Genomic DNA, 25942 nt, shown 5'->3' with positions numbered 1-25942 from the left:
ACCCACTAGTCCCACTCTCTGCATATTCGCTCCTGTCCCTGAGCAGCTGAGTGGCCCTGGGAGAGATGGGTGGCATTCCAAATTAGCGACCCTAGACTTCTTGAGGTGGGTCCCCAGGGCTGTTTAAAAATAAACCCTCCTGAAGTCTGTGGACCTTTCACACTTTGGATCTCCTTAATGGCTATTCCTTCCCTCTCCTTTCTCATCAACCTTCCAGCACTTTCCTCAAATGTTCACTCTATAATAGTAACCTTGTTTCTGATTTCCCTGAGAAAACAGAAGCAATGAGACGAGGTTTCCACCCACCTGCATGTGTGTCCATCTATTCTGCCGCAAATCCTGCCTCTGAGTTCTTAACGACCATTTTCCATCTGGTGGATGTACTCTTGTCTATTCAGTCACCCCAAAAAACCTTCTCAGCCTCTTCTAATTTCCCCTCTCTATTAAATTTTACATTAAAATCAAATATGGTAGAATTTATCTGTCTTAAGAAGAAACCCCCTACCACATCACATGTATTAGAATGGCTATCTAAAAAAATTAAATTAAAAACAGAAAATAAGGATTGGGAAGGAAGTAGATAAATTGGAATTTGTATGCACTGCTGGTGGGAATTTTAATGATGCAGCTGTTGTAGAAAACAGTGGTGATTCAAAAAATTAAAAATAGAATTATCTTGTAATCCAGCAGTTCTGCTTCAAAAAGAACTGCAAGCAAGGTTTCCAAGACATATTTGGAAATATGCATATGCGTGTTCATAGCAACATTCTCCACAGTAAACAAAGCAAACAAGTGTCTATCTACAGATGAATGGGACGATAAAATACGGTATATACATACAACAGAATATTATTCAGCCTGAAAAAGGAAGACAATTCTGACATATGCCGCAAGATAGATGAACTCTGAGAACATTATGCGGAGTGAAATAATCTGCTTACAAAAGGACAAACACTGTATTGTTCCCCTTGTCTGAGGCACCTAGGGGAGTCAGAGAGACAGAAAGTAGACTGGTGGTTGCCTGGGGCTGTGGGGACTGTGGAACCGGGGGGTTACTGAGTAATGGGGACAGAGTTCCCATTTGGGAGGGTGAGTTCTGGAGAAGAATGGAGGTGCTGGGTGCACGACAGTGTGACTGTGTTCAACATCAGTGAACTGCACATTTAAAATGGTAAACTTCACGTTCTGTGTATTTTACCACAATAAAAAATAGAAAAGAACCCCCCATCTTCCTCCAACCACTGCCCCACTCCCCAAGTCTGCACAATCCAATTTCTCTCTTTTGACATTGTGTCACATTTAACTTTTGCCCCACAACTGGACCAAAACCACTTTGACAAGGTCAGTAACGGTCACTTTTCCAGCCTCATCTTACTAGAGTTCGCAGTATTTGATACAGCCCCACCCCCTTGCACACTTTTCTTCAGGCCCCCTAAGTTTCTCCCTACCCCACTGGGAACTCCCTCTAAGCCTCCGGTGCTGTGTGTCTCCAGCCCAGACGTCCACTCCAGTCCTTCATCTCTGCCTATGTGCTGTCTCTGCCAACACTCACTTCTGAAGGATCTCATCCACTCTCCCAGGTTAAATATCATGTATACACTAATGATCCATAAAATACATTCCTCTCCCATTGAACTTCTCACCTCAGCTCCATTCTTACATTTCCAATAGTGTGCCATTTGAGAGAAGCTCAAATGTTGAAAAAGTGTTTGGAGAATCCAAGAGCAAACCCCTGGAGTATTATTCAGCCATAAAAAAGGACGCAATCTTACCGCTTGTGACAACATGGGTGGACCTGGCAGATATTACACTAAGTGAAATAAGTCAGAGAAGGACAAAACGGAAACAGACTCACAGATGCAGAGAACAAACAGGTGGTTGTCAGAGGGGGAGAGAGCAGAGTGCAAAGTAGGTAAAGGGGGATAAGAGCACAAGCTCCCAGCTGTGAAATGAGTGCGTCACAGGGGTGGAGCGTGTAGCAGAGGGGCTACAGTGAGTAGCACTGTAAAAGCTCCGTATGGGGACAGACGGTAACAAAGCTTATCATGGCGATCATTTCATAATGTGTAAAAGTATCAAATCACTGTTGTACACCTGAAACTAATACCATATTGTATCTCAGTTACAATTCAATTTTTAAAAAAGCAAGCTCCTGATTACCTTCCCCCCGCCCTCCTCAAGAAAAGCCAGTTTCCACTAGCTCTTCTTTTCTCAGTAAAAAGCAACTTCTTTCAGTTGCTTAGCCCAAATCTCATTCCTCTTTGAAGGCCCTCTTCTCCGCCATCCCAAATCGATCTGTCGGACCTGCCTTTAAAGGAAATCCAGAATGGGGCCACTTTTCATCACCTCCATCACTCTCAGGCCCGTGCAAACCACCACATAGTGCCACCCTCCCTCCCCTGAATCCTTCTGCCGGCCTCTTCCCTCTTCTCCCTTACATTAGCTGCCCTGCCCCAAATCTCATTACAACACGACAGCCAGAACAATCCTTCTAAAGCTGAAATGAAATCATGCCACTCCTTTGTTAGAATACTTCAAAGCCTTTCTCTCTCAAACTCCTTAAAAATGATGCAAATACTTAACCGTGGCCTGAAGTCTCTCATCACTGACACCTCCACCCCACCCCACTCCCCCTACATCTTCTACCGGGATTCATCCCAGTTCCAACACTCAAGGTCTCGGGCTCCAGCCTCAGGGGACCTTCACAGGCTGCCCCCTTTGCTTGGAGCGTGCTCCCCCGTGCCCGCTCCTGGCTGGATGCCTTATTCCTCCAGGCCTCTGCTCAGGCTACCTTTGCAGTTGCTCTTCCTGCACTTGATTTAGGATCGCCAGCTCTCTCCCTCCTCACTGCCCACCACTTTCCCTCTCCTCTGCTCTGTGTTTCCAGAGCACTGATCACTTTCTCTCATTCGATAAGTTTTTACTTGTTTACACATTTATTTTCTTTCCCCCACCCACTCTGTCCCTCACTGAACACAAGCTCCAAGCAACCCAGGGATTTTTCCCCCTGTTCTTATTCCCTGTTTGTTGCCTCAAATCTGAGACCAAGAGGAAGGCCTCAACAGATCTTTGTTCAACAAGTGCATGAGTAAAACATGACTCTTTTTATTTTCTCTCTTTTATATCTTCTTTCCTACAATTTCCATCACTTTTTTTTTTTTTTTTTTTGCTCTGGTCTACAAGGATCCCTCAAGTTCTACTCTTTGCCTCAGATTTCAGAGTCCATTTGTCACTCATTACTTCTAGTGAGTTTTGCTTTAATTTGGCCCATTTGGGAGTTTTTAAAAAAATTTTCCAAAACACTTCTTTGTTACCCTGCTGCTCTTTGCTTTGCCTGCACTTGTGCTTAGTCAAAGCGATGGCTCCTACACACCTTCTGAGGCCACAGACCCGAACTGCATAGAGATGCTTCTGTTTTCTGCACTAACTATCTGGGTTGGGGTCCTTTGATTGCCTGGCCAGACCCCTCCTTATGTCCTGTTGGCTTACAGAGCCACCCAGCAGTTCTATGTGACCTAATCACATTTGTGAACAGAGGCCTTGATTGATCACTTGGAGCCAGAAATCAGACATCGGGCTCCAAGTCCTTGCTCCCACTGGGAGCCTCCCCACTCGTGCCTCACTGCCCCTTCGCCTGATGTGGAGGCAAAATGGATGGCCCTTTACCTCCCTTTCCAGATTCTGCAGTCGGCGAGTCCATGAGCAACACATTTAATGGCATCTGACAGCTACTGGATAACTTTCTTGGGCTTCCCAGGTGCTCAGTGGTAAAGAATCTGCCTGCCAATGCAGGAGATACAGGAGCCCCTGGGTCAGGAAGATCCCCTAGAGAGGGAAATGGCAGCCTACTCCAGTATTCTTGCCTGGGAAATCCCATGGACAGAGAGGAGCTGGGTGGGCTACAGTCTATAGGGTCACAAAGAGTCAGACATGACTGAAGACGCACACAGATACTTTCCTTGCCGCCAAGGTAACTGCCAGTGTAATTCAATTCCTCATCATCACCATCACACAACATTGATAAGGGACTTTGCCAAGCACGGTGTGGAAATCAGAGTTTCAAACAATAAAAATGAGCACTGTATCCAAAGGTTTAGGCTTGTCAAGAGATATGATCCTTGTTTCTGTGAAGTTTGTCTATTCATTATATAATATTCCAGTTATTCACATCTGTGGGTCAAACAAACCTAAACTTAGTAGGTAAAAACAAAAACCACTTTATTATATCCCTTAATCTCTTGGCTTAGAAATTTGGCAGTGTTACTGGGTGATTTTTGTTCCATGTGGCATAGCAGAAGTCACTTGATGGTATTCAGGTGGCAGGTGACTCTTGATAGGACCAAGTCGGTTTCACCCACACATCTATTGACTTGGAATAGATGGGGGAAAGCTCAGCTGGGATGGTCAGCCAAAGCTCCCACACCTGCCGTCTCCAGCAGAGCAATCTCAGAGTAACTGGACTTCCCAAATGGTGACAGAGAATTCCAGAGTGGCTGTTCTTGTTAAACAAGGCAGAATGCATGGCTTTTTATGACCAGTCCTAATCTCAGACCTAGACCTCAGGCATAGCCTCACTTCTCCTATATATTACTGTTCATAGCAGCCTACTCAGATTCCAGAAAAAGGGATATAGACACCACCTCTCAGTGAGAAGAATGTCAAAGAATTTATAGCTATCTTTTAAAATCTCAACAGGAAGGAAGCTCTTTAAAAGAACTATCTTAAAACAGAACTTCTTAAGGATAACTAGACCTATACATGAATGTTTATAGCCAGTCCATTCAGAGTCACTAACAACTGGAGATAATCCAATGCCCTTCAATGGCTGAATGGATAACCAAACTCTGGTACACCCACAGAATGGACTACTACTTAGCAATAAAAGATACACATTACTGATACACGCAACAACTTGGATGAATCTCAAAGGTAATATATTGAGTAAAGAAAACCAGTCTCAAAGGTTACATACTCTGTGATTCCATTCATACGACATTCTCAAAATCATAAAATTACAGTGACAGAGGACAGTTGGTGGGTGCCAGGAGCAAGGATGAAGGAATGGTATGCCTGTAAAAGACCAGCACCAAGGAGTTTCTGGAGTGATGAACAGTTCTGCATCCTGACTACGCTGAATATATACATGTGTTAAAACTCACAGAATTGTACACTTCCCCAAAAGTCACACTTCCTGTATGTTAATTTTTTAAATAAAACAACTCTGAGTCCAGTAACAACTACCTTGTTATGGACTTAAAGCATGAGCACCGAAGGAATTCTGACTAGGTGACTGATCAGTTGTGCAGGAGACCTGTGTGCTGGGGAAGGGGTGTAACCCAGTCTCAAGCTCTCTACCCTCTCAACAAGGGCTCACTCAAGTCATGCTGCCCTGAGTAGCCATGTCCTGCCGTTGCCAACAGGCATGAGAGGCAGAGGCACAGAAACATTCAGGGAGCTGCAGAAGTCACAGGCCAAACTGGCAGCCCTGGTTGCCAGTAACCCCCTGCCGACGGAGCTCCTTAGGCCGTGAGGGCACCCAACAGCAGGCGCAGGGCCACCAGGAGAAACGCCTCCACATTCCTCCTAAAGTTTCATTTTTCAGGAATTAAAACATTTGTCCAACAGGATTTAATCCTAGTATTGTAAAGTGTTATGCCAAACAGATTTGGCTCAATATTTTTAAGCGTTCTGTGAAATGGCTACTCCCAACAGTAATTCAACTATGTTACCATGGCTTTAAACAAAAACAGCAACTAAAAAGATCATATTTTGATGTACCAGGAAAAATCATTTTGAACCACAGCCATTAATTCCCTTGCAAAAAAAAAAAAAATTAAGTCCAACTGTAAAAAAGTGCTCCTTAAAATGAAGCATCAGAAAATCTGTAAGTCAGAAGAGGCACGGATGCAAAGGAAAGTAAATATATGGTATTAATATGAAACTGGATGAGAGTGGTTTTTTGGGAAATCCTCAACTCCTTTCACCTCCATTTCTATCCACTACATTTTCTTGGGTTTCCCCTTTGGATCAGTAGTCTGAAAAAATAGTGATTATAGATTCAAATTGTAGACAGGCATTTCCACAAGTCAAAATATATGTGTAAACAGGATAACTTCACTGATGTGAAAAAGCATTTGCTAAATATTAGGAAAAAATGTGGGCTGAGAAGGTGCGGGGAAGAGATGGGGAAGCAACGCATAACGTTAGCGAGAGGCCAGGAGGGGAAAATGGTGCCAGGAAACACGGTGCCAGAGCGAACGCGATGGTGCACCACACGGCCGGAAGCCGCACAGACACGGCCGGAAGCCGCACAAACGCGACCGGAAGCCGCACAAACGCCGCGAGTGACGGGCCCTTCGCTGCGCCATTCAGTCTGGTGGCCCAGACTCTTGGACATCATGCCCGGACTACACCCAGATGAGAAGAGGAAAATTTCCCACCAGCCACCAAAATTGGACCACGTCATCTCAGGTTTCGCCTAAGGCCGCTCTTGCCACCCTCCCTCCCTGGGAGTGCCCAGAAGCATTCATATTACCACGACATCTGTGAGGGAGCTCAGGTTGGGCCTTCTCCTTGGCCTCAGGTTTTCATTTTATGCATTTGTTTGTTTATTACTGACAAATAAAGAATAAATGAGGAATAAACAGTCTTTTAAAGAAACCAAGTTGTGCCCTTTGTTCTTGGTCGCCAGCTCATCTTAGAAGAGATCTGCTTGCTACCAAAGGTATAATTAAGACTCTTCTGTAAATATTTTTGTTTCCCCAACACAACGTAACATTCAAGGAGATGAGACTGAGGGGTAGGGGAAGACAGGGAAACGCACAAGGAGGGCCATATTGTGTTGATGGGAGGCTAAATCAAGAACATTTAACCTTCACTGTGGTTCCAGCCCAAATAACCTCATTAGCCAACAGGTAAAGTAACTCCTATAGGAATTACAAGGATAAAATAGAATTAACTAGTGTCTTGGGTGTTTTTTTTCTTTCTTTCTTTTTTTTTTTTTTTGGAGCATAGCAGCATATGGGATCTTAGTTGCCTGATCAGAAATCAAATCCTCACCCTCTGCATTGGAAGCAGAAGAGTCTTAACCACTAAACTGCCAGGGAAGTCCCAGTTTGCCTTTTTTTTTTTTTTCTCCTTAGAAGATTTTAATTATTTCTTCCAACATATGTTTTTAACAGATCAAATAACATAAAAATGAAGATGAAAGGATTAAAATAACATATAATCAGTCCTTGATTCAGAAACACTTTGCCATATATTTCAGAATACTCCTTTAGAGGAGCTAACAGTTAGTCATGTTTTCAATTCCAAATCTTCATAAGAAAACTCACCTCTCTGCTCAGCTTGCCTGTGCCATCTCCTGGAGAGACACACAGCAATCGCCCAATAATATCCAGAAAGATCTACACAGACAGGCAGTGTAGTGCAGTCCTTGGGACGGAACTGATCACACCTGGGTCCAGCCTGTCATTAACTATGTGACCTTGGGCATCTCTCCCTACTTTGCTTCATCACTCAGTTGGGTCTGACTCTTTGTGTCCCTGTAGACCGTAGCCTGCCAGGCTCCTCTGTCCGTGGGGTGTTTCAGGCAGGAATACTGGAACAGGTTGCCATTTCCTCCTCGGGGGATCTTCCCAACCCAGGGATGGAACCCAAGCCTCCTGTGTCTCCTGTTTTGCAGGTGGATTCTTTACCACTGAGTCATTAGAGAAGCCCCCTCCCTACTTTAGTCCTATTTAAAATGTGGAAATGACAGTCTTGGCCTCAAAGCATTATAGAGTCAATTGAATGAAAGCTTAGAGTAAGTTCTGGTTTTAAATACATACATAGAGTTTAAGCCTATCCACACTGGGAATAATAGAAATATTTATTGCCAGCAAGGGTCCATCTGTCCAGTCAAAGCTATGGTTTTTTTCAGTAGTCATGTATGGATGTGAGAGTTGGACCATAAAGAAGGCTGAGCACCAAAGAATTGATGCTTTCAAATTGTGGTGCTAGAGAAGACTCTTGAGAGTCCTTTGGACTGAAAGAACAAACTAGTCAGTCCTAAAGGAAGTCAGTCCTGACTATTCATTGGAAGGACTGATGCTGAAACTGAAACTCCAATACTTTGGTCACCTGATGTGAAGAACTGACTCACTGGAAAAGACCCTGATGCTGATTGAAGGAAGGAGGGGAAGGGGACCAGAGAGGATGAGATGGTTGGATGGAATCACCAACTCGATGGACCTGAGTCTGAGCAAGCTCCGGGAGTTGGTGATGGACAGAAAAGCCTGGCATTCTGCAATCCACAGGGTTGCAAAGAGTCAGACACAACTGAGTGACTGAACTGAACTGATTCCTTTTGGAGAATATGTTATAAGTAAAAGCCAAACTTTTAAAAGACAAATTGCTTCTAAATTCATAAATATGAAATGCTGTACAAACAAAATGCTTATGAGTGTCCAACAAAGAGTAAATGCCCAGTATACATTAGTGACTATAACATGGTCGGGGGCTTAAAAACACTATTTAAAAAGAAGAAGTGGTAAGTTTGAGAAATTTGTAATATTAAGGTTATAAGTAAGGAGGCATCAAAAGGTAAGTAGAAAAAATCCTACACTCAGAAAATTACAAAGGGACTTCCCTGGTTAAGAATCTGCCATGCAATACAGGGGACAAAGGTTCAATCCTGGTCCAGGAACTAAGATCCCACATGCTTCAGGGCAACTAATTCCACACCTGCAACAGCTACTAAACCTTCACAACAGAAGATCCTACATGCCACAGCTAAGACCAGATGCAGTCGAGTAAAATAGTTAAAAAAAGAAAGAAAGAAAATTCCAGAGAATAATTCTCACTCTGTGATACTTGGGAGCTTTAACATGCATGTAAGAGAAAGCTCACCTCAACCTGGCTCAAAACCAATTGAAACACAACTGGAGGTCCAAGAGTTAAGGCAGCTCCAGAAGTGGTTGACTCAGGGACTCTCTGATGTCATGAAGATGAAGTTTGTATCTTTCTGCCACAGTGTGAGTTCCATCTCCTCCTTATGACTGCAATCTAGTTGCTACATGCTTCTACGTTCTCACCTAAAGGAGGCCCCACTATTTCAAGCATTTTATTCTCATCTCCTGCCCCAAAGAGCATGGTCAAGGCAAGAGCTAGTGCAAGTCCACAGCAAGAACTGGGTTGGGTCCTCAGCTTCATCCCAAACGGCAGAAAACAGAAAGGGGGAATGTTTAAGCGATCATGTGGGCAATTGTCAATGCTGAATAGTTAGCCATTGGGTCTGCTGTCTCCCTGAGTGGGTTTTTCAAGAGACAAACACTGAATAGCTAATTAACAATGTTCATGACACACAATTGCTGGTCCTCTGAGAAATTCACCACATCCAGGGGAATGAATTTTGCCCAAAGGATGGTCACCAAGCTCTTCTCTCAGAAACCATTTGCTGATCCACAGAGATTAACTGGTTTCTCCTGTGAGCCCTTTCAGCCCAGTGTTTCTGTGCTGAGTGCCATGAAAATCCAGGCTGATTATTCCACTGGGCTCAAAATGGAGATGTGGCTCAAAAGGCTGTGGACTTGCTGTGCCTGAGACTGACCTGGGGTCAGAAGGCCCAGTGCTGACCCAGGCCTGGGCTACACTCCATCCTTTGTACTTCCTCAAATTAGCAGTCCTGACTTCATAAATTACACGGTTTTCTCAATCCATCCAAAATTCTGACAAAACTTTTTTTTTTTTTAACAAGGCTGGTTTATTTCCAAAGGTGAAAAAGCCTAGATTATAAAACACTGCCAATGTCTCAACAAAAGTAAACAAGGGAGAATTAGGTGAAAAATCATGGAAGTTTATAAAAACTCCTACACAGAATGAAGACTCCCCAAGGGCACTTTTGTCTGGTTTAAATTAATAACTTATGCTATGATTAAAACACCATTTGTAAGAATGCTTCAGCAATTCCACATAATGAGAAAGGTCAAAGCTTGACCGTATGCATCGTATGGTTTGGGACTCTGTTCACATTCTTCCATGCAGAAGGAGAGCTCTCCTAACTTTACCTGGAGGCTGTGTGCTATCAGCACAAAAGTCTGTACTCCTGGATTCTCAGGAACTTCTATTCCACTTCTAGCCTGGGGTTAGCTATGGCCCCTGCACCTTTTTATTTAAAATTCACAAAAACAATATGAATATTCCCAAAATATAAATAAAGAGCTGAAGATAGAAAAAGATATTTTTTAAATGACAGGCAGAATCACTCAGAGAATCAGGGCTTATGGAAAACATTAATTTCACCCCAAGGCATTTATAACCTTCTTGGGAACAATGGTGGGTCATTGTCACATCTGTTCAGTGGCATCTATTTACTTTTTCAAGCACTTGTGCTCAGTGGTGGCTCTCAGAGAAGAGTTTTACAGCTTCTCAAAAATGTTTTTTCTGGCATCTATCTGGGACGTCACAAAGTTACTTTTTTTCCACTTTAGTTACAGGGTGAATAATGTTAAAACAGATTTTTTGTTGTTGTTGAACTATCCTTGCATGCCTTGAACAACCCAGTCTTCATCAGAACACACTATTCTTTCTTTGTTTAGATCTTTGTGGCTCCATGGACTGTACCTCACCAGGCTATTCTTCATTGTTTGATTGGTTAATATTTCAAATGTGATTTTTCATCCTTGGTTATGAGTGATATTAACCTATACATTTCCCTTTTAATGCTGTTCTTTAATCTAATGTAGGATGAGGGTTATGTTCACTGTTTAGAAAAAGACGAGGACTGTTTCATCTTTGGGTTCTGGAACAGATCAAATAATAGAAACTATCAATCTGTTCACTATCCTTGAAAGATAGTGACTACTTTAGTAGTATATATTTTGCATCACTTTTTACATTTCTCCCCTAGTTTTGGGGAAATGTCTGTACCCTTCTTGAATCAAATTTAGAAATTTAATTTCCCAGAATTTGTTCTTTTCATCTAGATTGTTTAAAAGCTTTTATAAAGGATTTCTTCTTCTTCTTCTTCTTTTTAATTTTGGCTATGCTTCCCAACTTATGGGATCTTAGTTCCCTGACCAGGGACCAAACCCATACCCCCTGAAGTGGAAGCACGGTGTCCTAACCACTGGTCCACCAAGGAATTCCCATGGATTTCTTCTTTTTAAAATTTCTTAACTTTCACGAAGCACACTGAGTTTCTCAATCTTCACTGCTAATATTTGTCTTCTCTTTTCCTCTTGACTACTGTCAAGAGGTTGGCCTGTTTTGGTATTTTCAAAGAATCATCTTTTTTCTTTCATTTCTCTTCATTAATTTGTACTTTCTGTGTTTGATTAGTCCTTCCCACTACTTTTATTTATTTTGTTAAATTTGACTTTTTGTTTTTGTTTTTTACTTTCTTGACTTTTTGCCTTACTTTTTCTTATCTAATAAATACATTTTAAGGGAGGGGGAATTCCCTGGTGAATCCAGTGCTTAAGACTCCACACTTCCATTACAGGGGACATGGGTTCAATTCCTCATCAGGGAATTAAGATCTCATATCCTTTGTGGTATATCCAGAGAAAATTTTTTTAATAAAAATAAAAGCAGGAACACTCTTCTTGAGTTACGTTTAGACACGTCATCTCATGCTGTTGGTAGTTTTCACTTTTAAATACACTCTACTTTCTAATTGATATTTTCTATAGTCGAAAGTTGTTTAGAGATACGGCCAAAATACCTGCAGGCCTCCTACAGGCACACCAAATCACAACTACCTATAAAACAATTATTTATGAGGACAAACTGGACTAGCAGAAAAGACTTTCCACAATTAAAAATATAAACAAGGAACCAAAACTAGACTGAGTAAGTGGAGACATAGCTCAGTCAAGAGCCCTTCCCCTGGGTCAGTGGTCCACATATGGGAGATAGTCACAACTGCACAGGTTCTCTCCAAGTAGGGAGGAGTCTAAGCCTCACATCAGGGTCCCCAAGCTTTGGGCCTCCTGCACCAGAAAGACAAGCCCCAGAGCGTCCAGCTTTGAAGGCCAGCAGGGCTTGTATATATGAGCCAGAGGACTATAGGAGACAGACTCTGCTCCTAAGAGAACACAAAGACACTCACCCATCAAATCCCAGTGCAGAGGCAGTAATTTAAAAGGCGCTCAGGTCAGATCCACTTGCTGATCTTGGAAAGCCTCACAAAGGCAGGCGGCAACTGGGACACCCCCTGTGGACAGATGATGGCAGCCATTTGGGGGAACTCATTTTACCATGAAGACACTGGTGTTGGCAAGGAAATTTCTGGAGTCTCCCCACTAGCCTATAGCATCAGAGGGCCAGCACCAGTCCCAAAACCCCTAGGCCAAGCAGCTAGCCTTTCAGAGACCTGACCCCTTCTACCACTGGGCCAGCACCAGCCCAGGGACCCCCACAACCCCTGCAGCCAGCCACCCAAGAACTGGTCCCACTCACCAGCAGGCTGGCACTAGCCTGGGGCCCCTCAAAACCCACAGCCAACCCTGGGACAAGGAGCCTTCCACCAGTGGGCTAGCACCAGACCCAGGATCCCCCTGGCCCTGCAGCAAGCCCACACAGGGGAAACTGCTAGAGAATATAGTGCTGGTGACCAGAATAGAGAATGCTGCTGGGGCCCCTAAGAAGTCTCCTGGGTGTGAGGGAAGAGCCAAGAGGAAGGAGATATACATAAACATATCGCTGATTCATTTTGTTTTACAGCAGAGACTAACACAACATTGTAAAGCATTTATACTCCAATTTAAAAAAATAAAGAGGGATTCCCAGGTGGCACCAGTGGTAAAGAACCTGCCCGCTAATGCAGGAGATGCAAGAGTCATGGGTTCAATCCCTGGGTTGGGAAGATCCCCTGGAGTAGGAAATGGAAACTTACTCCAGTGTTCTTGCCTGGAAAAGTCCATGGACAGAGGAGCCTGGTGGGCTACAGTCCTGAAGCCACAAAGATCTAAACAAGGCCACTTCTGCAAGATCAGGAAACATAACCAACCCACCTACCATACAATAATAAACCCGGAGAATTAGGCAAAATGAGGCTCCAGAGGAATATGTTCCAAAGGAAGAAACAAGATAAAATCTCAGAAGAAGAACTAAGAGAAGTGGAGATAAGAAATACACCCATAAAATGTTCAAAGTAATGATCATAAAGATGCTCAGCAAACTTGGGAGAAAAATAGATGAACAGAGAGAAGCTTAACAAAGAGTTAGAAAATAGAAAGAAGAACCAAAAAAGAGCTGATGAATGCAATATTGAAATAAAAAATACACAAGAAGTTTTATTAAGATGATATGGAGAAATAAATCACCAAACTGGAATACAGAGTGGTGGAAATCACTAAAGCAGAACAGAAAGAAGAAAAAGAAATAATTTTAGAAAATGAAGACCGTTTAAGAGACCTCTGGGACAACATAAAGCATACTAATATTTACATTATAAGGTCCCAGAAGGAGAAGGGAGAGAGAGGCAGAGAACTTATCTGAAGAAATAATAACTAAAAAAAAATCCCATAATCTGGAAATGAGAACAGACATCCAGGTCTGTTAAGCACAGAGAGTTCCAAACAAGATAAACCCAAAGAGATCCTCACAAAGACGTATAATAATTAAAATGGCAAGAATTAAAGATAAAGAGAGCCCCTTAAAAGGAGCAAGAGAAAAGCAACTAGTTACATACAAAGGAATTCACATAAAACTGTTCTCTAACTTTACAGCAAAAACATTGCAGGACAGAAGGGAGTGGACCAATACATCCAAATTGATGAAAGGAAAAACCTACAACCAAGAATACTCTACCCAGCAAGGCTTTCATTCAGATTTGAAGGAGACAGAAAGAGTTTAACAGGCAAGAAAAGACGAAAAACACTCAGCACCGCTAACTCAACTTAACAAAAAATGTTAAAGGGACTTCTCTAAGTGGAAAAAAAATAGACCACAACTAATAACATAACAATTGCAAAATAAAAAATGTTATTGGTAAAGGCAAACATAGGGTAAAGACAGTAGAAAAACCACTTAAATGTTAGGATAAGACAAAAGACAAAAGTAGTGAGATCATCTATGTAGTAATTAAGGGACACACAAAACCCAGAAATGAACCCACACTTACACAGTCAATTTATGACGAAAGAGCAAGAATATACAATGGGGAAAAGACAGCCTCTTCAAGAAGTGGTATTGGGAAAACCGGACAGCACATGCAAAAGAACCAAAGCAGACTACTCTCCCACCCCATTTGCAAAGACAAGCTCGGAATGAACTGGAGACTCGCTAGGCGCAAGGTCTGAGACCATGAAACTTCTAGAAGAAAACACAGGTAATAGACTCTTTGGCACGTCTTAGCAATTTTGTTTTTTTTTTTTGACGTGTCTCCTCAGGCAAGGGAAACACAAAGAAAAATAAACAAATGGGTCATATCAAACGTTTGTACAGTAACATCTTACCAACAAAATGTGTTGATAAATAAAGAACATGGTATTGAAAAAGAATATGTATCTTGTTTATTAACTATTAGAGCACATCAATTATATTAATTTAATTATTCAAATTATTTGACTTCTTACATATTTGTTTTCACTATCCTGGCAATTTCCTGAAAGATATGCAAAAACACTCATAAGTAATGCATCTTAGCAGGTTTTTTAACTTTTATAATATGAACAACAGCCCCAATAACTATAAAAATGCAAAAAAGTTAAATAAGATGGATATATAGATGGATAGCAGAAAGATGGATAGGTATTTAATAAAGCAAGTAAAACAAAATGTTCACTGTAGACTCTTGATAGTTGCATATTCAGGTGTTCACTGTAGAATTCTTTCAACTTTTCTGTTTGAATATTTTCATAGTAAAATGTTCAAGAGAAACAAAATTTTAAAACCAACTACACAGATGTGTACTTTAAGAATGTCCACCAACTAAAGAGCTCAAATCAAGTTAACTTGTCTTCATCATCCACAGGTATTATGGAATAAAGTTGATACAAGAAAATGTAACACCACTGTCTTACATATAAACACTCAAACTTAAAATCTAGCTAGACCTTTTCAGGGGTGGCAGCGAGCACGGACAGAGTGCCATGAAGGTCTCAGGCACAATTCAAGAGTACAAGACGGCAGGGCCATGCCTGCCTGACTCCCAGACTCCGCAGGCCGCTTTTCTATCTCAGGCGCATGAAAATTTATGTGCCTGAGCACGATGTTGCCAAGTCCACCTTCTGGTACTTTGTGTCTCAGCTGAGGAAGATGAGGTCCTCAGGGGAAATGGTCTACTGCCGACAGGGAAATCGCCGCTGCCAGTGAAGAACTTTGGCATCTGGCTGCGCTATGACCTGATCACAGCTGGAACCAGACCCCCTGCACACGGGGCACCATGCCCAAGCCCACTCAATCCAGATCATGAAGGTGGAGGAGGTTGTAACCAGCAAGTGCCAGAGACCAGCAGTTCCACGGCTGCCGGATCAAGTTCCTGCTGCCCCACCCCTGCCCTCCATCAGCAACACAAGCCAGGCTTCACCCCCAAGAGGCTAACCTTCTCTTAGGTGCAGCCCTTCTCTGTCCCTAGGTCAGTCCAAATAAAACTGACTGGGAAAACCGAAAAATAAAATAAAATCCAGCTGGAATGGTATCAGCAATCAACACTTATTTAACCTTTACTCTGTGCCAGAACATGTATTGTCCCATTTTTATCTTCAGGACAGCCCTATGAGGCAATAACTAATATGACCATTTTATAGGTGAGAAAACTGAGGCTCCTAAAAGTGAAGGAGGCTTTCTAAGTCTGGACAGCCTCTCATGGGCAAAGTCAGAATTCATGCTCAGATCCACGTGACCCTAACTAACAGTGGTCAGCCATAAGACTCTGCAGACCTGCTGTGTCAACTCAGTGGCCACTATTACAAGCAGCTAGCTGCTGAGCACCAAAAGTGAAGGAAGTCTGAACTGAGATGTGCTCAGAGTATAAAAAGACACACCAAATTTCTAAAACTCAAAACAGAAAAAAAGAAAAGAAAATATTTCTGATCATTTTTAATGTTGTGTGTTGAATCAGTATTTTGTATATATTGAGTTAAATAAAATATATTTTTAATTAATTTTAACAATTACTATTGTGAAATAGAATATCTCCTACCATATCAATAAACAAGGATATAACAGTCATCAGTTGATCCAAGGCCTCCAAATGTGAATGAGGACTCCCAAAGGAGAACACAATGCCTGCGATCCAGCAGTTGCCACCAACCCTCACAGTGATTGCTGAGGAGCTGGCGGTGGGGGGATGTGAGAAATCAAAAAGACAGGACACTGGCCCCAGCTGAGATGTATATGAAAGAAATGACTTTGATAATCCCAAACTCTTGCATTTCCCCATACATAGAAGAGTGCTAAACTCCTTAACTTGATACCTGATTTTCCTTACACAAATCTATGATGTTTAGACTGCCTGCCTCTTCTGTTGCAAACCTGTATATAGCCTGATACTGCCTTCTGCCTTCTCAGAGCAGTCTCCCAGGGCTACCTGAAATGCTATTTCCAGAGCTTGGAGTCCTAACATTCCCACCAAATAAAATAATTCTCTACTTTCAGGTTGTGACTACCTTTTTAGTTGACAGTAGAAATGTTTTAATTGTGTTTATAGCTCACATTAAATTTCTACTGAATGTGAAATTTCAGTCTACACCTATCTGACTACACCTATCTGACTCTGAAATGAATTGTTTTGCATTTCTTTCCTCTGTTTGAATCAAGCCTCCTCGTGACAAAAATAATACAAAAGGGGTTGGTGAAAAGAATCACCTTAAGCACACATTGTGCCAGCCTGAACTTAAGGAAGGAGGACAGTATTGTCATAGGAGAGGCGGTAGGGGTAGGCATGCTTGGACTGGCAGGCAGGTGATATGGAAGTACTTGTTTTAGCTACAGGAGGGATTCTCATGTGAAGATCAAATAGACCAGCACAGACTAGGCCTCTCCTACATTACAAAAGACCATCCATTGTGGAGTTTGCTATTTAGTGAATGCCTGCTACATACAAGCTTCTCTAATCTTGCCTGGATTCACGGAGTTTCATGGGGGTTTAATAACATTGACTTTCCCTCCACTGCACTGAAGTGTGAAAAGAGGTAAGAGTAGAACCCCAGAGCAAGTAAGATAAGACAATGCCTCTGCTGATACACCTGGCCCCTTGTCTCTGGAGCCCCAGAGCCCTGTGGCCCCATCACAGAAATCTGAGCTCACACTCAGGCCAAGACCGGACACATTGAGGGAAGTAACAGTGTTAGGTATATTGGTGCCAGATTGTGAATTCCTTTGGAGTCCATCCTGAAGGAAATGGGAAACCACTGAAGGTACAGTAATGGGAGGCAAATTAACATCAGGTTGGCAAGAGCGACAGCATCATGGAATTTAATAGAAAGGCTGAAACCTTCGCTAGTTTTCCAGGAGTGCTTGCCAAATGTGATGCTTTAGCAGGATGGGAGACTGCTGCACACCACCAGAAAGGGCCTCTGGCGAGACTTCTGACTCCTTCTTCTAGACATTGAGTTTCACCCTAACCCCATTTCTAATGTCCTTTCCATTCCGAAAATTCCCCGATCCTGTCATGCTGTAATGCCATGGTTATTTTTTGTTCATTTTTCCACATGTTTTTGGAAAGGAACAAGCAATAGAATATTTAGTGTCATATGTGACCATCCAAATGCACAACAAATATTTCTGTTCCAATCATCCTAGCTACATCCTCTGCCATACAGAAAATAATATTACATCCACTCTATGTCTCAAGATAAATGAAATTGTCCAAAATTTCACAGATGTTGTGGTTGGCAACCCAAACTAAATTGCTTTTTTAATCCATTTTTAAATTGAAGTATAACTGATTTCCAACGTCATATCCGTTTCAGGTGCACAGCATGGTGATTCAGTAGATAGATATTCTTTTTCATATTCTTTTGTTATTCATCATTACAAAATATTGGGGTTTCCCTAGTAGCTCGGTCAGTAAAGCATTCACCTGAAATGCAGGACACCTACGTTCGATCCCTGGGTCAGGAAGATCCCTTGGAGTAGGAAATGACCATCTGCTCCAGTATTCTTGCTTGAAAGATTCCACAGACAGAGGAGCCTGGTGGACTACAGACATGGCTGAGTGCACATGCATAGACACACAAATATGGATATAGCTCCCTGTGCTCTAAGAAAACTAAGCTGGCTTCAGTGAAATAAAACAGGCAAGAGCAGGGTGACAGAACACACCATGGCCTCTAACCGAATCCTTGAAGCCAGTCCCACTAAGTTGCCAAACTTGTTTTCCAGACTTGTAGATTGTCGTCTTTATCACAATTGCCGCACAACCACACTCATGATAGAAGGCATTCACAGGGTGTGAGGAGTTCTGCTGGCTGCCTTTCAGAATGACTTTCTAACACAACTCTGCAAAATGGGCCTTAGTGGGCCTTCATTATACTCATAGGAAAACTCACGTTCAGAGGCTTTTGTCCCTCACCCTAAAATAGCATCGCTCCAGAATCTCCTGCCATCTAAGACCTCCACACAGACACCCAAATATTGAAAGAGAGTTTTCATATGCCCCACCCTCCCCTTGAATTCTCTCAAAGCTGAAAACACTCTCCTCCTTCCACTGTCCCCCATGATTCTGTATCCTTTCTTGATCCCAGCCACCTTCCAGGGAGCTCTCCCCACTCACGTCCCACCCTCCACCCCAATTATTATCATTGTTGATCTAATTGGGATCCTCTCCATACCTTTATCCAATTTATTGGCAAGAATGAAGAGCAGAACACAAGGCCACACAGCATGTGTATTCAGCTGAAATTCCTGGGTTCCAGGGTCAGTTCTGTCACCTACTAACATTGTGATTAGAATCACAGTACTGAAAACTCAGTATTCCTGCCTGTGAAGTAGAAAATTATCTGTACTTCATCCCAGAAAAGTGGGGATACAGGAAGGATTCAACGAAGGAAAAAGTCAAATAGGGCAGAGTCAAGAAGCAACCTTGACTGGAGAGAAGACAAGTCCAAATGCCAGCGTGCTGCAGGAAAGGTTGTACAGTGTAGCCTCAAAAAGCAGAGTCTCCAGCCAACACCCCAGGTTCAAGTCTTAGGGCTGCCTTGGTTTCCTCTTCTGTTTAACAAGGAGAATAAGTGCATCTACCTCACTTAAAGAAGCTGCCTCATGGGTCCTGACTAGGAGCCCCATTAAGACAAAACCCAAACTTTTCCAGCTAATTTGTTAGTGGAGGAGGTCCCTATAATTCAAATACAAGCTTCAGGACTTGAGAAGGCTTGCTTCTTAGAATTCATTTACTTTATCAGTCAAAAAATATGTGTTTTCACTGCTACATCTAAAATGGATAACCAACAAGGACCTGCTATATAGTACATGGAACTCTGTTCAATGTGATGTGGCAGCCTGGATGGGAGGGGAGTTTGGGGGAGAACAGATACATGTATATGTATGGCTGAGCCCTTGTGCTGTTTACCTGAAACCATCACAACACTGGTAATCAGCTATAGCCCCATACAAAATAAACAGTTTTTTCAAAAAAAACTTTCACCATTGCAACAAAAAGAATAATATACTTAGGAATACAGCTACCTAAAGTAACAAAAGACTTATATATAGAAAACTATGAAACACTGGTGAAAGAAATCAAAGAGAACACTAATAGATGGAGAAATATACCATGTTCATGGACCAGAAGAATCAATATAGTGAAAATGAGTATACTACCCAAAGCAATCTATAGATTCAATGCAATCCCTATCAAGCTACCAATGGTACTTTTCACAGAGCTAGAACAAATAATTTCACAATTTGTATGGAAATACAAAAAACCTCAAATAGCCAAAGCAATCTTGAGAAAGAAGAATGGAAATGGAGGAATCAACCCGCCTGACTTCAGGCTCTACTACAAAGCCACAGTCAGCAAGACAGTATGGTACTGGCACAAAGACAGAAATATAGACCAATGGAACAAAATAGAAACCCCAGAGATAAATCTATGCACCTATGGACACCTTATCTTTGACAAAGGAGGCAAGAATATACAATGGAGAAAAGACAATCTCTTTAACAAGTGGTGCTGGGAAAACTGGTCAGCCACTTGTAAAAGAATGAAACTAGAACACTCTCTAATACCATACACAAAAATTAACTCCAAATGGATTAAAGATCTAAACATAAGACCAGAAACTATAAAACTCCTAGAGGAGAACATAGGCAAAACACTCTCCAACATAAATCACAGCAGGGTCCTCTATGACTCACCTCCCAGAATATTGGAAATAAAAGCAAAAATAAACAAATGAGACCTAATTAAAATTAAAAGCTTCTGCACAACAAAGGAAACTATAAGCAAGGTGAAAAGACAGCCTTCAGAATGGGAGAAAATAATAGCAAATGAAGCAACTGACAAAGAATTAATCTCAAAATATACAAGCAACTCCTGCAGCTCAATTCCAGGAAAATAAATGACCCAATCAAAAAATGGGCCAAAGAAGTAAACAGACATTTCTCCAAAGAAGACATACAGATGGCTAACAAACACACGAAAAGATGCTCAACATCACTCATTATCAGAGAAATGCAAATTAAAACCACAATGAGGTACCATTTCACGCCAGTCAGAATGGCTGTGATCCAAAAGTCTACAAGCATTAAATGCTGGAGAGGGTGTGGAGAAAAGGGAACCCTCTTACACTGTTGGTGGGAATGCAAACTAGTACAGCCACTATGGAGAACAGTGTGGAGATTCCTTAAAAAACTGGAAATAGAAGTGCCGTATGACCCAGCAATCCCACTGCTGGGCATACACACCAAGGACACCAGAATTGAAAGAGACACGTGTACCCCAATGTTCATCGCAGCACTGTTTATAATAGCCAGGACATGGAAGCAACCTAGATGTCCATCAGCAGACGAATGGATAAGAGAGCTGTGGTACATGTACACAATGGAGTATTCCTCAGCCATTAAAAAGAACACATTTGAATCAGTTCTAATGAGGTGGATGAAACTGGAGCCTATTATACAGAGTGAAGTAAGCCAGAAAGAAAAACACCAATACAGTATACTAACGCATATATATGGAATTTAGAAAGATGGTAATGATAACCCTGTATGCGAGACAGCAAAAGAGACACAGATGTAAAGAACAGTCTTTTGGACTCTGTGGGAGAGGGTGAGAGTGGGATGATTTGGGAGAATGGTATTGAAACATGTATAATATCATATGTGAAACAAATCACCAGTCCAGGTTCGATGCATGAGACAGGATGCTCGGGGCTGGTGCACTGGGACGACCCAGAGGGATGGGATGGGGAGGGAGGTGGGAAGGGGGTTCAGGATGGGCAACACGTGTACACCCTTGGTGGATTCATGTTGATGTATGCAAAACTAATACAGTATTGTAAAGTAATTTGCCTCCAATTAAAATAAATAAATTTATATTAAAAAACTATGTGTTTAGCACCTTCAGTGTTCCAGATATTATTCTAAGCCAATGCAAAAAAACATGCCTAACCTCATGTAGTTTACATTCTAGTAAGAATAAGCAACAGATAAGAAATAGGCAACTCATATAGCATGCCAGAAGGGATAAGTAAGCACTATAGTATACGGAATAAAGCAGCACAAAGGGAGAGGGGAGAAAGGTTAAGCATTAAGGAGAGCCAAATTGGACCTCATGGAGAAAACGATATCTAGGCAAAAGCTCAAAGGAGAACATCTGGGGAGGAATACTCCAGCAAGAGTTACCCTGAAGCATGAACCTGCTTGATGGATATGTGCCTCGTGTCCCAGAGGAATAGCAAGGAGTTCATGGGGCAGAGACTGGAATGAGGGAGGGTCAGAGGGTCACAGAGATGCAGGAGCCAGACTGTGGAAGGACGTCAGGATGCAGAATGGACTTTAGCCTCTGTTCTCAGGGAGCTGAGAGGAATTGCAGATTTTGAACGTAAGAGATCCTTGAGTGCTCTGACATTTTAAAAGGATCATTCCAGTTGCTCCATTGAGAGGAGGCTATAATACAGCAAGGGTGAAGGAGGGGAATCTATTTAGAAGCTCTTAGAATAATCCTTAGGAATGAAGTAGCAGTGTCTTGTACTAAGTGGCAGCAGAGGGGGAGGTAAGTGGTTGGATTTAGGACTTCCATTTTGCATTTTTTTATTGTGGTAAAATACATATAAAATTTACCATCTTAACCTTTTAAGTGTACAGTTCAGTGACATTAAAAACATTCATATTATCGTGCAACCATCACTATCATCTATTCCCAAACTCTTTTTATGTTGCAAAACAGAAATTTGGATATCTTTTGAAAGTGAAGACAACCAGACTTCATGACAGATGGTGCATCTTTGATCCTATAAGCATATCTATTTCGAACAGAATGTGGCCCAGGAAGTCAACTGCTGGGTTGCGGAAATTACTTTCACTGAATTGATCTGTTGAAGATGTTTCTATAGGGAACCCAAGGGCTTCAAGTTTAGGTTTTCAGAGTGTGGCTGCCTCTTGTGTACATCCACCTCCACCTGATTATCCAGAAGGTCATGGAGGCTCTCCCTTACACTTTGTTAGGAATCACCTGAGAGTTCAGGCAGGGTTAAGACAGAGTGGCGCTAGAGGTAAAGAACCGCCTGCCAATGCAGGAGACATCCCTGGGTCGAGAAGACCCCCTGGAGAAGGAAATGGCAATCTGCTCCAGTATTCTTGCCTGGAAAATTCCATGGTCAGAGGAGCCTGGCCTACTGTCCACGGGGTCACAAATAGTCAAAGATGACTGAAGCAACTTAGCATGCACAAGACACCAGCAGATGCTCAAATCTGTCACCAAAGGAGTTTGAAAGGCTGGATGTCTTCTGCTGGGTCCAGGAGTCATGGCTTGTGTATGGCCAGACAGGGGTACTGAAACAAAAACCCATCTTTGCAACTAAGGCTATAGCAACTGCAAGCAGGCCTCGGGCTAAGGAGAAATCACTTTCCCCAAAAATATTGCTCCCTCTGGATAGGGTATTTATGGCCTGGAATAGGACCCATAACCTCCAACTCCCAAGGTTCTCCAGAACCCACCATGCATCAGCAGCCTCTGGGTCTCCTGCCCTATTCTGGCCCTGGCTCACCATCTGCTTAGGTATGCACACCCAAAAATACAGTGATAACTTGGAGCCAATGCAAGTCCCATAAGACTAATCCAGGGGTTGGCAACACTTTTCTGTAAAGGGCCAGAGAGAAATAGTTGAGGTTCTGTGGCATCTGTCGTGACTCCTCAGCGCTGCTGTTGTGGGTCAGAAGCAGCTAGAGTCCATATGTAAACAAATGAGCATGGCTGTGTGCCAACAAAGCTTCATTCGTGAATACTAAAATTTGAATTTATATAGCTTTCTCATGTCTCAAAATATCATTTTCTTTTGATTTTTCTTCCAACCATTAAAAAATATAAAAACCATCCTTGTCTTTCTGGCCAAACAAAAACAAACAGTGGCTGGACTGGCTCATCAGCCATAGTTTGAGAAACTCTGGACTAAATCATGTGCCTTGAAGAGCCTTTGTGGCCACCAAGACAATCCTGAGGACCAGACCTCACTGCCCTGGCCCCATCTGGCTGTGGTGGACGGGAGGCCCTGGCACCCTGCTCCCTCAGCTGGGCACCAAGGTGCAGGTCTTGCTCATGGTGGCCATCTTTCTGCTATGGCACCAGCTCAGATGTAACAAGGGTACATCCAGTGATAATTCAGAGATGCCGCACAAATGAGAACAAGGCGCCTGCTCTTCATGACACTTTCCTGCCATCTGCTGGAAACTCATTATAGTAATAAACAGACCCACCCAGATCATGAATTAGAACAGCAGTCATTTCAAGTTTTGCAATGCTCATTTGCTCAGTTTAAGCAGTGGCCCTGGGACTGGGAAATATAGAGGGGAAGCAACTAACTCACAGGAGTCCCAGAAGATGTCACACAAATGACAAAAAGATCTCTGTTCCACAGCTTCCTTTCCTTTCTAGAAAGGAAGGAAGGAAAGAAGAGATCTCCTTGCTGTTCTCGTTCAGTGTCTGAAGGATTCACCTACGATGAGGGTCTTCTACAGAAGGCCCTTCTCAGGTAAATGGGAATCCTATCAACTTGCCTCCAGAGACCCTGGAGAGACAGAGAGAGGAAGAGCCATCAGCCTTGACTGATGCCGACTCGAGCATATTGCATGACAGGCCTTCTAAGCCACAGCCAGTCCACATAGCACTGAGGTTCTATTAATTCTGAAAAGACATGGTGCAGAGAGCCAGAAGAACTTGAAGCTTACCTTTTTCACTGACCTTGGGCCAACACTCAGCCTCCTCCTGCCTTCGTTTTTCTGTTCCTTTTTTGTTCCACAGCAACAAAATGTGGCTGTGTCATAGAAGTTATGTGACAGTGCAATGAACACCTTTTGCACAGCATTACTATTAGAATGTGCGATCCCCTGACCCAAAGGCTGGAGTGAGAACAGGAGGTGAAAGGAAAAGACCTGGTTCTGCTCATGTAAAGTGTAATAGGAAAAGCACGAAACACTAGAAGGTAGTCGATAACATGGCTCCAGGCTTTCAGGACTTAGCAACAAATCCCAGGTGTCAAAATGAAAAGGGAAAAGGGTCAGATAATGAGATATTTTCAAAGACTATAGGGTCCACCATTCCAAATTTAAAACCAAACCCTTTGCCATCTACTCTAGGGAAGCAGGGAAAGAAGAAACAGGGGGCAATTTATTTCTCCCTGCCCCCCGAGTCTCTGGACATGTGCAGCACTCCCAGGCAGGTTGTGAACCAGGTCAAAGTTCCCACAGCAAAACAGGTGTGGGCACAGTGAAGGCTTGGGAAGCCTAAGGTGCATGTCAGCTGGAATTCACGGGACCTGGGATGCAGAGAGCCCCTTGTCATGCCAGGGGTAGGGGTCAAGCAGAAACTGCAAACATCAGACCCAGATCTGGTTACTCAACTGTCCAAGGAAGAGCCAGCAGATTCCAGTGTTATGACAGCTGCACAGGGCAGTTCAGCACCAGCACTCAGTGCAGAGACAATGGGTCCTTTGTGGCCAAAGGCCTGTGTGGGGGGTGTAGCCTCAGGAGGGAAATGCTGCGTGGGGAGGGCTGAGTGTTGTGGCTCACCCAATCCCACGTCCACCATGAGTGTCAAGGCCCTTGATCAGCTTTAACAACTAGTTTCCATCTCCTCATCTCCTGACTAAACTTCCATGTTGAAGCTTCTATCTAGGAATATGGGGTTTCTCTGGGACGACATGTTGTGAAGACCGCCTTATGTGCGCACAGGGCATTCCGCATAACACCTGTGGCTCAGAAAGCACAGGCCAGCGTTCAATCCATTCTGAGCCATACAGGAAGGGAGGAGCCCCCACCTGCTCACCCATCAGCACTTTCCTCGCAGCCGCCCCCAGGCTACCACGTGTGCAGCGGTGGCCAGGCCTGTGCCTCCCAGCTGTAGTCGACCCAAGGGTGAGGCGAGGTGTTTTGCATCTAAAACACCAGCAAGTTTTAAATCTAAAATGGCTGAACCATCACTAACTAGGCATAAAATGGAAAGAAATTAGATTGGAATTATGGAAAATACTTACATTTCTTTCATGCCCAAGTCTAACTGGGAGCTGTGGACCACTACAAACGCATTTCCCCCTGACCTGCGAGTGTTTAACCAGCACCCTCAAGCGGCGGCATCAGGAGGAACCCACCTCCCCGGCCGTCTCCGCCAGGCCGCACCCCACCCGCGCTCCGGCTGCCACATCCGCGTGACGAAGTCCACAGAAAGGCGAGCAAGCAAGTCCCACTGGGTCCGCTTGATCCTAACACATGCTGTTGCTTTTAAAAGAATTCCTTCGGGATGGAATGATTCTGCTTGGAAAGTCAATAAACCTCAGTTCATAAAGACAGACAGTGCGTT

Source organism: Capricornis sumatraensis, chromosome 10 (assembly GCF_032405125.1).
Source record: "Capricornis sumatraensis isolate serow.1 chromosome 10, serow.2, whole genome shotgun sequence".
NCBI lineage: Eukaryota > Metazoa > Chordata > Mammalia > Artiodactyla > Bovidae > Capricornis > Capricornis sumatraensis.
Note: the sequence above shows the minus strand (reverse complement) of the source record.